This window comes from Pteronotus mesoamericanus, unplaced genomic scaffold (genome assembly GCF_021234165.1).
Source record: "Pteronotus mesoamericanus isolate MK-2021 breed Mesoamerican mustached bat unplaced genomic scaffold, CSHL_Meso_final contig_24, whole genome shotgun sequence".
Classification (NCBI taxonomy): domain Eukaryota; kingdom Metazoa; phylum Chordata; class Mammalia; order Chiroptera; family Mormoopidae; genus Pteronotus; species Pteronotus mesoamericanus.
The window spans coordinates 16,797,810-16,810,775 of record NW_026555100.1 but is presented as its reverse complement, the minus strand read 5'-3'; positions in this window follow the sequence as shown (position 1 = coordinate 16,810,775).

Sequence of the window (12,966 nt, the reverse complement as noted above, 5' to 3'; positions counted from 1 at the left end):
CTCTGGAGTTTACACAGATGCAAACTCCTTCTGTGCTTATGATCCAGAGATGCTAATGTTCCCGCTAATTAATGGGTGTCTGCCGGGATTGTTGCATATGGCTGTGCAGGTTGAATAGGCCACAACTCCAGGGGTGCTGTTCACATAACTACAATGTGTTTGCGGCCCTGGAGCTGAGCACTGCATGTCTTGGACATCTGTTCATAGAAGCCCTGACACTGCTTTAAATGTAGAGTGGCAGGGGTTGGGGGTTCTCTTTCTTATGGTAATTGCACTTCAGATGCTGGCTTATTCTGGCAGAAAAGGGTGGTCTGGTCCTTGCATTCCTGCAGAACAGCAGCAGTCAGAAGTCCTTGTTCCAAAATTCCCAGAAATTGTGTTATATCTCTGTTCTCCATGGCTATTTCCCAGAAACTTTGATCCATCAACAATAGTATGGTTCTGGCTCAGGGCCAAACTTCTAAAATTTTGCCAGTTTCCTCATAGTTTCTCCTTTGTGAATCAGGCCCCCTGGGGGCTTGGATGATAAGGCTCCTTAACTACTAGTTGCCGGAGCCAGGGTGGGGGATGAAGCAGGTTTGATCTGTGATCGGGGCTGGGTCCCGCGCCCCCCCCCCCCGCCCCCCCCCCCCCCCCGCAAGGCTGCACTGGAACTGGCCTGTCTCCAACGCCTCTCCACCAGCTGTTTCTGAGCTCTTTACATCAGAAAACAGAGAAAATCACTCTAAATGGCTTAAGTAAAAATAAAGAGGATATACCGGCTCATTTTCTTGAAAAGTATATGGATTTGCCTGGTTTTAGGTGCTCAGATGATGCCATTAGAACCTAGTCTTTTTATCTCCTTTCTCTTCTTCTGCCCTCCTCTCCACCTTTCAGGTTTGCTCTCTTTTGTGTTGGCCTTACTCCCAGGCAGGTCTTCTGCATCTGGTGGTCCCCGGCATCTCCAGACATATATCTTACAAGCTTAGTAATTCCAGAGGGTAAGGAACCCAAAAGTTCTAAAAACAGAACAAGCAAACCAAACCCAACTGACACCAAATCAAAACAAAAACATAAAGAATCCAGAGAGTGTCGCTATGGTCTGGTTTGGGTTCTGGACCCATCACTGAATCATCTGATGTAGCCAAGGGAACGGAGCTCTCTGACTGATCAGGCCTGGCTCGTGTGCCCACACGGCAGTTAAGGAATACCCATCCCAAACCACGGAGACTCTGAGAGATGAAGGGTTAGCTCTCTAAAGAGAAATCAAGATGCTATCACTAGAGGAAGGAGGACTGCATTTCTGGGTAGAAAAACAAGAGTGAGTCATGAGATGAGACCTTTACATCTCTCCCTGCAGCTACCACTCAGGGCCAGGGGGCCGGGCCCTTCACTGGGGCTCCTACTTCCCTATGCCTTTTCTGAGATCTACATATTTCCCCGTTTGGAGGTAATTCCTAACATTCATTAAAACTGTTTATACTGCTTTTAACAAAAGGCCTAAAAGCCTTATGAATATCAAACCCAAACAAACATGTTTCTGCTTTCATATATAATCACATGTAATCTTTTGTCACTGTAGCTACCTGTGCACCAAGATGGAGGTTAGAGGGGTGTTCTGCAGTCATCTCACCTGTGAGACGCAAAGCCTTGGATAGAGTGTGGGATCTTTGATGACCGGGGTTAAGGCTCGTCTCACCACAGCACTTGAATTGAAGCGCTCCATATTTCTTGGAGAGATTCGGAAGGACTTCACTTTAGTACCTCGGTCAGTTACGTGTCAGGGTTTTCAACACTGTATACTAGTTGTCCTTTATGTAGAAACCCAATAAAACTGATCGAGGAAGATAGAAGAACAAATTCTAGAAGTCCTGTGGGCTGAATCTTTTTATACTGTCTCACACTCCTGAGAGTGAAAGAAATGCATTAGGGGAGGGAGAAATAAAAACATAGAAGAATGGAGGGAAAACACTAACAAGTAATAGAAAATATACTTTTTTCCTTTCTCCTAGTACCCCTCTGCCTCAATCTCCCAAGGCCTTTTGAGTCATGTTTGATGGTCTAAATTCCTTTATTGATTGTACATCCATTGATTCTGTGCCTTTTCTTTTCAGCCTGTTGATGTATTCTCTGCAGGGACAGAGAATATATAAACCATAAGCAGAAGAGAACACCCTCTGTGGGGAACGTCTGTACTGGGTAGGCTGCCTAACACATAAGCCCGCTTTGGTTTGGAGACTCTGCTAGGAGGTGGGGGTTCCACCTGCAACTGTGGAAGGTGAAAAGGTCGGATCCTTTTGACCTCTGGCCACTAGGACACAACTTGAGCGCGGCCTGTAAGACCATGCCATCCCATCCAGAACATTGTGTCTAGACTGTCACAAAGAGGCGAGGACTGTTAGGGCTTCACTCCACTGTCAGCAGTGGTGGCATTGAGTGTCCCTGACATTTGTAAGGTCTCCGTAGCCAGGCTTCTTTTGTGACGTGACCCTGGAGCCAGTATTAGCCTCCCAGCTTCCCTATGGTTCGTGCCTGTTTTCCAAAGCTCTGACATTTCCCATGATTCCATGAGCTGTTTGACATTCTTGCAATAAACTCCTTTTTGTGCAAGTTAGGGTGGATTTTTCTTTGTTTTCCACCAAGAACCCTGACTGGTAACCCTTCCTTATCAGCATTTCAAAAGCACAGAGAAGAAATATGCAGTCTTATCTTGTGGTATTTATTACCTAAGTCTCCGTCTTTGATTTTACTCTTATCTTTCTTGTCCTTCTCCTTCTCCTTTTCATTCCATAGCTGTCGATACTGCCTTTCAGCTCCATTTCAGTTCAAGGTAGTGGATTAAATATGCCAGGTGCTTGTATTTTATCTGAATTATAAATAATCAGCTTTCTTCTATAGGGGTTTGGCAAGAGTGACAAATACTGGAAATCTCTTTACACAGAATACAAACATACATGACATATGATGCTCAGGGAATGTGTTTCCATGACAACAGGACATTTAGGATTTTAGACAAATGAAGGGATACAAATGTGCTTAAAATTGTTTTTTTTCTTTTCTACAGTACATGAAATAAGCATACCTCTGATTTAATATCAGCCCACAGAGCTCATTTTTAGAAGTCAAGAAGTCATGTATTTCATAATGAGGTACCTTAAGCATTATGAATTTTCTAAGACAAAAGCAAATTTCTTCCCTCTCTTTGGGAAAAAGGTAAAGTTAGACATTTTCAGTTTCATCTTGCAAAAATAAAAAGACATCCTATTTAATTATTTTTTAAAAATCCTCACCCTAGGATATGTTTATTGGTTTTAGAGAGAGAGAAACATTGATAGATTGTCTTCCATATGCACCCCAACCAGGGATTGTACCCACAACCTAGGTATGTGTCCTGACTGGGAATCAAACACACAATCTTTTGTTGTAAGGGACGGTGCTCCTACCAACTGAACTACCCGGCCAAGGCAGACGTATTTAAAAAAAAAACCAACCAATTTAATTTCTCTGTAAACAATTTGAAACCTCTACCTTGAGTATAAAATATTTTCAGAACACTTATAATGTAGTGCATTTGAAGACAGGGAATGTTTTTGACTCCTGCCCCTCCTGTATCCTTTCCTTGTGCTACCGTCCAGCCACGCTGTATTCCTGTCGCAGCACAAGGACCCTGGTTGCCCATCTCAGCTTTGCCTCTAGGCTATTGCTTTCCAAAGCCTCCCATCATCCTCATGAGAATACCCATCGCCAGTCCTGGCCGTGGCCCTGACTTTGCTCTCTGTCATCATGGCTCTTTAGTGTGGCATGGTCTCCCAGGCATACCTGTCTCTAGGTATGCTCCTGGTTTGGACACGGAAGACTGTACACGGAAGAGGCAGCGCCCCATTCTAATATCCTGTTTGATTTTTGCAGGGAATTCGTTCTCATTTATAACTGGAAAGCTCTGATACTTAATATTATTTTGGATGATGGAGAGGTAGATAAATTGTCCAAGAATCAAAATCTTTTTATTTTAATCTGTTGGTGTAATATTGGGCCCAACTCATAAAATATAGGCTCTGAATACAAGTTTCCCATGACACCACCTCCACTCCTCAGCCCAGGTCCAAACACATTTTACACCTCGATGGACAACAGCAACAAATGTTTTTTTTCCTGAAGCACAAGAAGTGGATTTGGAGAAATAAAAACGAGATTAGAAGTTATTGTGTCAAGAGGGGATCTTCCTGCTTTAGAAAAGAAGTTAGTGACTACCTCTGAAGAGACCCGGGCAGCATGGTGGAGCCAGGGGGATTGTCTAGCAGGGTGCTCACTTCTTTGTCTCTGGGCTGGGAATGGAGGGCCATTCGTCCAGGGGCAGGGGTGGGAAGAGGGGGATCCTGGGGTCCTGAGGCCTTGGAGGGTAATGGGTGGGGCTGGACTCCAGGGCCCCACGGTGGATGTCCCCTGGCCTCTGGAGCAGCACGTAGCATCCTAGAGCGTGAAGGATGGTCATAGTCCTAAGACCTACACCACTACTCACCAACCACAGCGGCCCAAGCACAGCCTTTTCCTGTGTTTTACCTTTCATCATCATACACCGCCACAACTAATAAAAAAATAGGTAACACTTATGGAGCACTTCGCTCTGTGCCAGATGCTTTTTGAAGTGCTTTACGTGGATGAGCTCATTTCCACCATTTGTGGTGGATAAAAACCATGACCCCCATTTTCCAGGTCACATAACTAGTACAGCATGATGTAAATAAACTACATAAAAGCATGTACGCACATAAACTTTTCTCCATGTCGTTGATATCTAAAATTTGGGACTGCTTTTGAAAAGTAGTCCAACTTTTGGCTGAGTTGCCGTTGATGCAATTTACAGCCAGGCTTTGCATTGAGCTCGAGTGCTTATTGTGAGGCACACGGAGCCCCGAGTGGTAGTCAAGGCTCTCCCCGGGGACTTTCTCTTTCCATCCTTGCGTTCTACTCTTTTTTCTCAGGTTCTGACCAAGCTAACTTTGGTCATGCCTCTGCAATGCCTCTTTTTTATTTGGATGGGGGAGGGGGGTGTAGGTCTCCTGTTTCACATGTTAAGATCCTACTCATTTCTCAAATCCCTATCTATTTAACTAGTGTTTATTGAGTGCCCAACACGAGCAAAACTCTCTGCTAGGCCTTCTCCAGTTTACTTTGTCAAGAATAATCCTGAGATCATAGTTGTGATGTTAATGTAATAATACTATTAGCAGTCATAACGACAGTAGCCAATACATGTGGCATTTCCTTGTGTCAGGACTGATTTTTACTTTATACACATTTATGTATTTAATGTGTAGTACCCCTATATTGTTTTATGTTCTGTTTATTTAAGAATGTATCTTGATATATTTTGGCTTACTGATGAGATTAAAGTTTTTGGAGTCTAATCTATGCATCTCAGCTCTTGTTCCTTTTAATTTTTGATAGATAGATAGGGATCCATCTTAGATATGCAATAGTTTATCTATCTATCTATCTATCTATCCAGGACAGTGACTTGAAAATAGTAAAAACTAAAAGAGTAGAATTTGATTTGGATTTGATGTATACCCATACTCATATATATTCATACCTGACTTCCGTCCCCTCATCCAGACTTCCAGTGTTCTAGAAAAATCATAAAAGCTGACAGTTCAGTGCCTGCATTTCTAATATTTTGTTGGAGTTAACTAACCCCTGCGGTTTTAGTTGGGGTACGTGCTCTCAAGTTTCCCACAGCCCCTGCTCCTCTATTACACCTTGCACCAGGTGCTGGAGCACCTGAATCTTGATTTAGATTCCAGCTGCAGGCTGGCCCTGCCAGAGAGGGAAGAGTTGCAGTTGTTACACAAGGGAGGCACTCAGGCTGTCTGAGCTGCTCTTTTCTGTTATTGTTCCATTGGCAAGATTTTTGTTTCATCTGGAAAGATGGCTCATTTTTGTAGTACCAGGTTAGCAGGGGTGGTGCTGTGTTTGGGTGATTCAAAGAGTCATTTGAAGATCTAATGCTGTGACACATACCAGATAACTTTAACAGCCTTCCATCACATGTCCTCAGCACAAGGTGGAAAAATACCACGACAATACCTGACAGTAACGACGTTTTTGTAAAGTGCTGTGGGGGAGGAGCTGAGTTACTAAGCTCTTCTCAGCAAGTCTTCGCTGGGGTGGGAAGCACAACAAACCCTCAAAGGCAAAACTGATGTCTTTGTGATACTTCACAATGAGTCACTGAAGATGTTGCTGTTTTTCCTTGATATTCACAGCATTCTGATAAAGTATTCTATACTTGTTTGTGCTTCCTTCTTACCCCTTAATTATTTATTCAACAAATGTGTGATGAATACACTTATTCATCAAATATATTTCATACCTACGGGTACCAGGCCTTGTGCTAGATGCTTTGGATAGATCCATGAATAAGGAGGACAGAATCTACTGTATTGTACAAATGAACAAAAAGATATATTATACTGATAAACGTCACCAATAGAATACCTACGGTTACATGATAGAATGACTGGATTGGAGGGAGCCAGGCTACTTTAGAGGGGTGTGCAGAGAGGGCCTGAGGCGACAACACTTGGAGGGTGAGATGAGACTTCCCTGGCACAGGGTCAGTACAAATGGGATGGGGACAAGGTGAAGAGGAACTTGGCATTTTCGAGGAGCAGAAAGAAAGCTAGAACTGCGCTGTGGAGAGCACCCATCTGTGACAAGATAAGGAACCTGCACCGGATTGTAAATCTCTGCACCACTTCCTTCTCAAGGAAGCCTTACTGTATTTCTTTTTTTTTTTTTTAAGTCAACAGAAGTAAAGAATATGCTTAGTAATGTAGTTGGTTTACAGAGGTTTTTTTTGTTTGTTTGTTTTGTTTTGGGTTTTTTTTTAACTATATCCTTGCAGATAGGCACCCAAAACTCCTCAGGCTAAGACAAGTCCATGGACTGCACTGTATCACTGCTCTGGAATGTAGTGAGAGACAACAATAACGCGGCACAATGTGGGTATAGACATAGGCAGGCGTCACATCAGGTCCAAATGCACAAGTGAAGATCAACTTTTCACTAAAATGCTACAAAATATAACTTAAAAAGCTAAGTGACCCCTTCAGACCCTTAACGAATTTCAGCACTTGAAATGGTACGTAGAGAACAACCAAACTGCCCTAAGGTGGGGATGTTAGGCTGACCATTAGACTGACTCAGGAATTCAGTTATTTGCTTATGCACACCAGCTTGATAGTATGTAATTAAAAATCACACATCAGTAAGTTTGTATAGCATAACCCTGCTGTGTGTTCATTCTGCAGATGCCAAGAGCCAGAGGCTAAAGACTGGTAGCCCACAGGCCAGTTTTGTTTGACCCACACAATATAGTTGGGGGGAAAATCACTAATTTCCAACCTTTAAAAACCAGGAAAATTTGGCAGAGCTAGGCTTGTATTCCCACAAGGTAGGCTTTGTAGAAAAGGAGTGTGCTTATCCAATACCCACTACCCTTTAATGTCTTCTACATGACTTGACTATTATTCGTGAGTTGCGCTATAGTAATAAATGACTGAAAAAGCTCAGTGGTTTGCTAGAAAGTTGCTAAAACCACTTTAATTTCTTGTCCACATTGCATGTCCATTGTGGGTCAGCCGCGGCTGTGTTCTCCATCACTTTTCCTGCGCCACCAGGCCCGGGAGCCGCCTGTGTGAAGCAGCACTGGTATTGAAGTAGGGGAAGAGGGAGCAGGAAGAAATGTGAACTTGCTCTTGGAGCATCTGCATTCCTTTCATTGGCCAAAGCAAGTGGCATAGCTCAGGTGAGGGCAATGGGGAAGGGAAGTGTAATTTTCCACCAGGGAGAGGCAGCCAATAATTTATGCATTCTGCCACAACCCATTTGCCTAATTTAGATGAGCTGCCTAGTCTCCACAGACATTTGAGATTGTGACTACTTTGGCCTACAGAACTTGAGAATTCAGTTTTATCATACCAGGAGAACGAGTTACTATAAAGCATACCGTGCCACAGCTGTCCCCAATATATCCATCTACCCATTTAAACATTTATCTATATGTGTGTCTGTTTATCTGCCTTGAATAGGTTAAGGTTTCACAGGCTTCTCCTAGGATACCCTTTAATTACTTGCTTTAGGCTTTCCCCAAGGCAAGGCACATGATGTCTTGTGCTGTTGATGGTGGTGTTGATGGTGGTGTTAAGGAGCCAGGCCGGTGAGGCGGCCCCAGCCCTGCTCTTTCCTGCACCCACGTGCACTGGTGTCCTGGGATGGGGTTTGCCCCAAGGCTGAGTCGTCAGCGTCAGAGCTGGACCTGCTAAAACTTAATCATAGAGAACAAGAAAACGATCAGGCATGTGAAGCTGAATATTTTTTTTACAGCCTCTGTGCCCCCAAGAGCTCTGCTCTTGGACCTGTGGAAAAGCACAGTATTTGTTCTTCAAGAACAATTTGTCCAGAGAAACCCTCCAGGATGTGGACCCGAGAGCTGAATCACGGGGCAGTCACTTAGTTTTTATGAGTTGCCATGTGGGTTGGCGTGAGCAGGGAAGGCTTTGTGAAGAGGTCAGAATTATGAGGGCCTTGACGTAAGTAAAGGACATGGAACATGAGTTCAAAGTTTCAACTGGTTTCATCTAGATCTGGAATTTTTGGAAGCAGGATGGGCATGTATTTTCTCGCAGAGTTGTTTAAATACCTGTGAGATGTTTTAAAAGTTTCCTACCAAAATTGACATTTTTGTCAGGCCTTGTGTCTCACTTGTGGAAGTTCAGGGGCTCCATTCAGCAGCCGTGGACCTGGCTGTTCCGCACCTCCGACAGCATGAGGTGCGCTGCGGTGGTGTCCTTCCCTGGGGGCTTTAGATTTGGGCTCCACACAGGGCTGTTTGTGCTCTCCTCATTGTGAAGGGAGTGGGCCGGGAACGAATGTATTTGTACCTAGGAGAGCATCTGAAGAGTGGCAGGCACTGACATATGTGGAATGAGATGGATGGGTGGGTGGCTGCGTGGCTGGGTGGGTTTGGAAAACCACATGATCCATCTTTCTCTTCTCACTCACTCCTCTATTCCATCTTCTGTTTGGCACTGAACCAGGATGAAAATGAGGTAGTTGTTTTGCTTGTCACAAAAAAAAAAAAAAAAAAAGGATTTAAGCGCGATCTCATCATTTTGCCTTCTTTTCCTTTCTCCAGTCATATCAGACAGAGACTGGAAATCGAAATGAATCAAGTAGACTGGGTTTTAGAGGCATGAGGAAAAGGAGGGACGGTGGTGACCAATAAAACACATGCCCGTCCCAACGTGGCAGGTGCAGTTTTGCTGTAAGTGGTTGTTGTCATAAGGAATTTCAAAACAGCATTGTCAACTTCTTTAGATTTTAGAGAGCTCAAAATTTATTTTTCATCTAAGAACTCCTGGTTTATAAAGAAATACTGGCCATCTTTTTTCAAACTCTGTGTGGTCCAAACAAAACATCTCTGTGGGCTGGATGTGATCCAAGGATTTCTAGGATATAATTTCTGTACCTTCTGGTCTTTTACCAATTGACTAACAAATGTACTAGTGTTAACAAATGTAACAAATGTTTCTAACAAACACTCTGCTATACTGAGGTGGAATTTTTGAGGTAGCCAGTTGATAAAAATTTGAGTATCAGGTCTGAAAGAGAGGAGAAAAGAATGTGACTTTTTCATGCAGATCAGGCTTCCTGAGTTTGCCACACTCTTGCCTGGTGTCTCAGTGGCCTGTCAGTGACGATGGTGAGGACGATAGCCCCTGGCAATGGGAAAGATGCCACTCAGCAGCGTGACTGGTGTGCTCTTTGCTCATGCGGTATTGGATAGCCAAACCCAGGTATTTCAGACTTTATGGCTCATATGGGGACCCTGCAGCTGGAGGGGGCTAGTGGAGGATGGTGATACAAGTTAGTCCTCAGTGAATGAAGTTATTGGAATCAAAAGCTGTGCTTTCCTTTGAGTTTCAACTTACTTGAGACTGTAAAGAAAATGGTACACCAGATGGTACACAGAGTAACATTTCCCATTAGCTGTTCCTTGCCCTCTGATGTTTGCTTCATTCATTCATGTACTGAATACATACTTACTGAGCACCTACATACAAAATGTCAGGCAGCATTCTTGGTACTGTGGATGTAGCTGACATCAAAACAAAGTTTCCACCCTCAGGGAATATGAACTTTAGTATGAGGACCTGGTGGTGTGCATCACATGCGAGAACTCTTTTGAAAAGCTGACAAATCATCATTCCTTCCCAGTTCTCAGAATTATGCCATCGCTTGAGTGAGATTTTAGAAGAGAAGTGGCATTTGAGGACATTCGGGGAAACTAGGCAGGGCAACCACCTGTTTCTCTGGGTTATCCACAGGACGCTTAAGGTGGCCCAGGAGAAAAGGTCCTGACAGTTCTTTGCTGCTGGTGTACCTCCAATGGCTCAGTGTTGCTTTGAGATACCCTTACAGTGCTCTCAGCAAGCTCATCTCTACTTACTCTGGAACTCCTTTGGAACTGGTGAGGAGTCTCAGGGTGTCTTGTTGGAAATTTAACCCTTGTGATGTGTATTCCTTAACTCAGAAAGTACCAAAGACTAAAGAATAAAATTTCTTTACTGCAGGATTACCTAGCTGTACATACTACTCATAGCTATCAGTCATTGAGTGTGGCAGATATAATAGTAAATTTCACTCTGATCGATCTTGAATGGTCTGTATTTAATGGTTAAAGAACTGAAAGCTAGCAGGGGTGCCCAACCTGTGACCCGGGGTGGCTATGAAGGGAGCCCAACATAAAACTGTATTTACTTAAAAGCTTTTTTTTTTTTTTTTTTTTTTGCTTATCAGTTTTCATTTGTGTTTGTGTATTTAATGTGTGGCCAAAAACAACTTCTTTTCTTTCAGTGGTCCCAGAAACACCAAAAAGTTGGATGTCTCCACATAGGGCTTACTGCTAAGTAAGCGCTTGTCAGAGCTTACTTCTTGTCAGAGCCCATTCCGTTATTTATTTATTTATTTATTTAATATTGGTACATGATTAGCCAGGTAACCATATAAATTAAATATGCCACAGTCTTTTGTCTCTATTACTAAAAGACCTCCTGTTAAGTCTGGCTCAAATATCAATGTTAGAAATGTTTATTTCTGGACTATTTGATTATAAATTCACAAAAAGAGAAGCGGTGTCCTATGACTAGGAAATCACACACCTTTTAAAAATGCCAGAATCAAGAACACCAAGGCCCATGCCAACCGGAAGTTAGTTTTTGGATCAGTGGCTTCTTGCATATCCCTGTTGGGACTTGATGTTCCTAAAGGCAAGCAATCAACTTTTTTTTGTTTATATATCAGTCTTGATGGAACCCAGGAAGATACCAAATGAACACGTTGTAATATCAGGATGTCATGGCAGTATTTATTAATAGACAAAAGAAGCTGGCTGCTTCTGTGTTCAACGAAGGGGATCCCTCTTAGAACTGGTGGAACAACTCTGCACAGTATATTGCTGTAACTAGGAAACTTAATAGTGATAATATATTGTAATTTAACAAACTCAGGAATTTGATAGGTATATAAAATCGAAAAACAGCAAATATCAGGGATCTAGCATCACAGTACATTTTTTTATAGTGATGTCAATCAAGGAAAAGCTTAAATACATTTGAGAAGCCAGCAGGTCAAAGACTGTGTTAGGAATATATAATGTATGCCCTTAGTTCAATCCATGCATACACATATATACATATACACACATACGCAAATAAAATCTTGATCATCCTATTTTGGCTACTTCTCTGATTAAACTGATTAATTTTTGCTTGAGCTTAGTATATCCCTGAAATCAAGTTTTCAGGTGTATATACACATAACATTTAATAACCAGACAAGTACACTTCATTGACTTTCCAGTTCAGGATAAACACATTTCTGTCAAGGACTATGAGACAGAAATTCATAACCCTTAGATGAGAGGGTAGGACACCTGGATTCTGATCCCACTTTTACAGAGAGGGTTTTTGGATAAGTTTTTAAAAAAAATTTCTGTGGGGCGGGGTGGGGGGGAGGAGTTGTAGGGTGATTTTCGTGCTTGGGGTGGGGCACGTTCCATTTACTTGGGATACCATACACACGCAGCCTAGCCCCATTCTTTGTGCAAAGTAGATTGCCTCTCCGTGTGTTCTACACTGATATTGGATCCTTACTTGGAATAACTCATTCCATTAGGCAGTGATCTTTAATGGACAGGCAGTACATGACACTGCTGAATGGGTCTAAGCACCTGTCGAATGTTTATATGGGACTACTGCCACCAAAGACAGTAGCTACCACCATAAAGTGGTTATGAGGATGAAGTGATTTAATAAATACGGTGTACTTAGAATGGAGTCGGGCATACAGTGAGCATTCCAGTTTTAGCAATGATGTAGGTGCCACTGCTGTATGCCAGGCTCTGGACTAGAAGAAGTACTAAAACAGCCACAGCCTCCGCTGAACTTGTCACCTAGTGTCTGATCGCAAACGTCAGTGCCTAGCAGGCTAGTCGGGGCTCACAAATACGAGGCTGACCGGTGCCGGAGTCACTCGAGGCCCCTGCAGCTTGTTGCCAAATCTTGCTTTTCAGGAGAAGTTAGGAATTTGGGTTACTGTGTGAAACCTCCCAACTTGTAATTGAATGTCAATTAAAAAAACAATTGCTTTACAGGCTAAAAGCAGCGGCAAGCGGGATGGTTCCTTCCTAGAGGTGTGATGTATAACTTCCAGACATGCCAGCTCTATTAGTTCAATTCCCTACTTTTTTGTGGGGAGGGGCCACAGCCCAACCTAGGCATGAGCAAAAATCAATTGTTAGTTCATCTTTCATTCGTGGCTCCTCCATGAAATGCTCAGAATTTATGGAGGTTGGGAGTGTGTGGGGCAGAACTGAACGACAGGGGGCGACCTCTTCAGCGGCCACAGAGGCAGAGGCGGAAC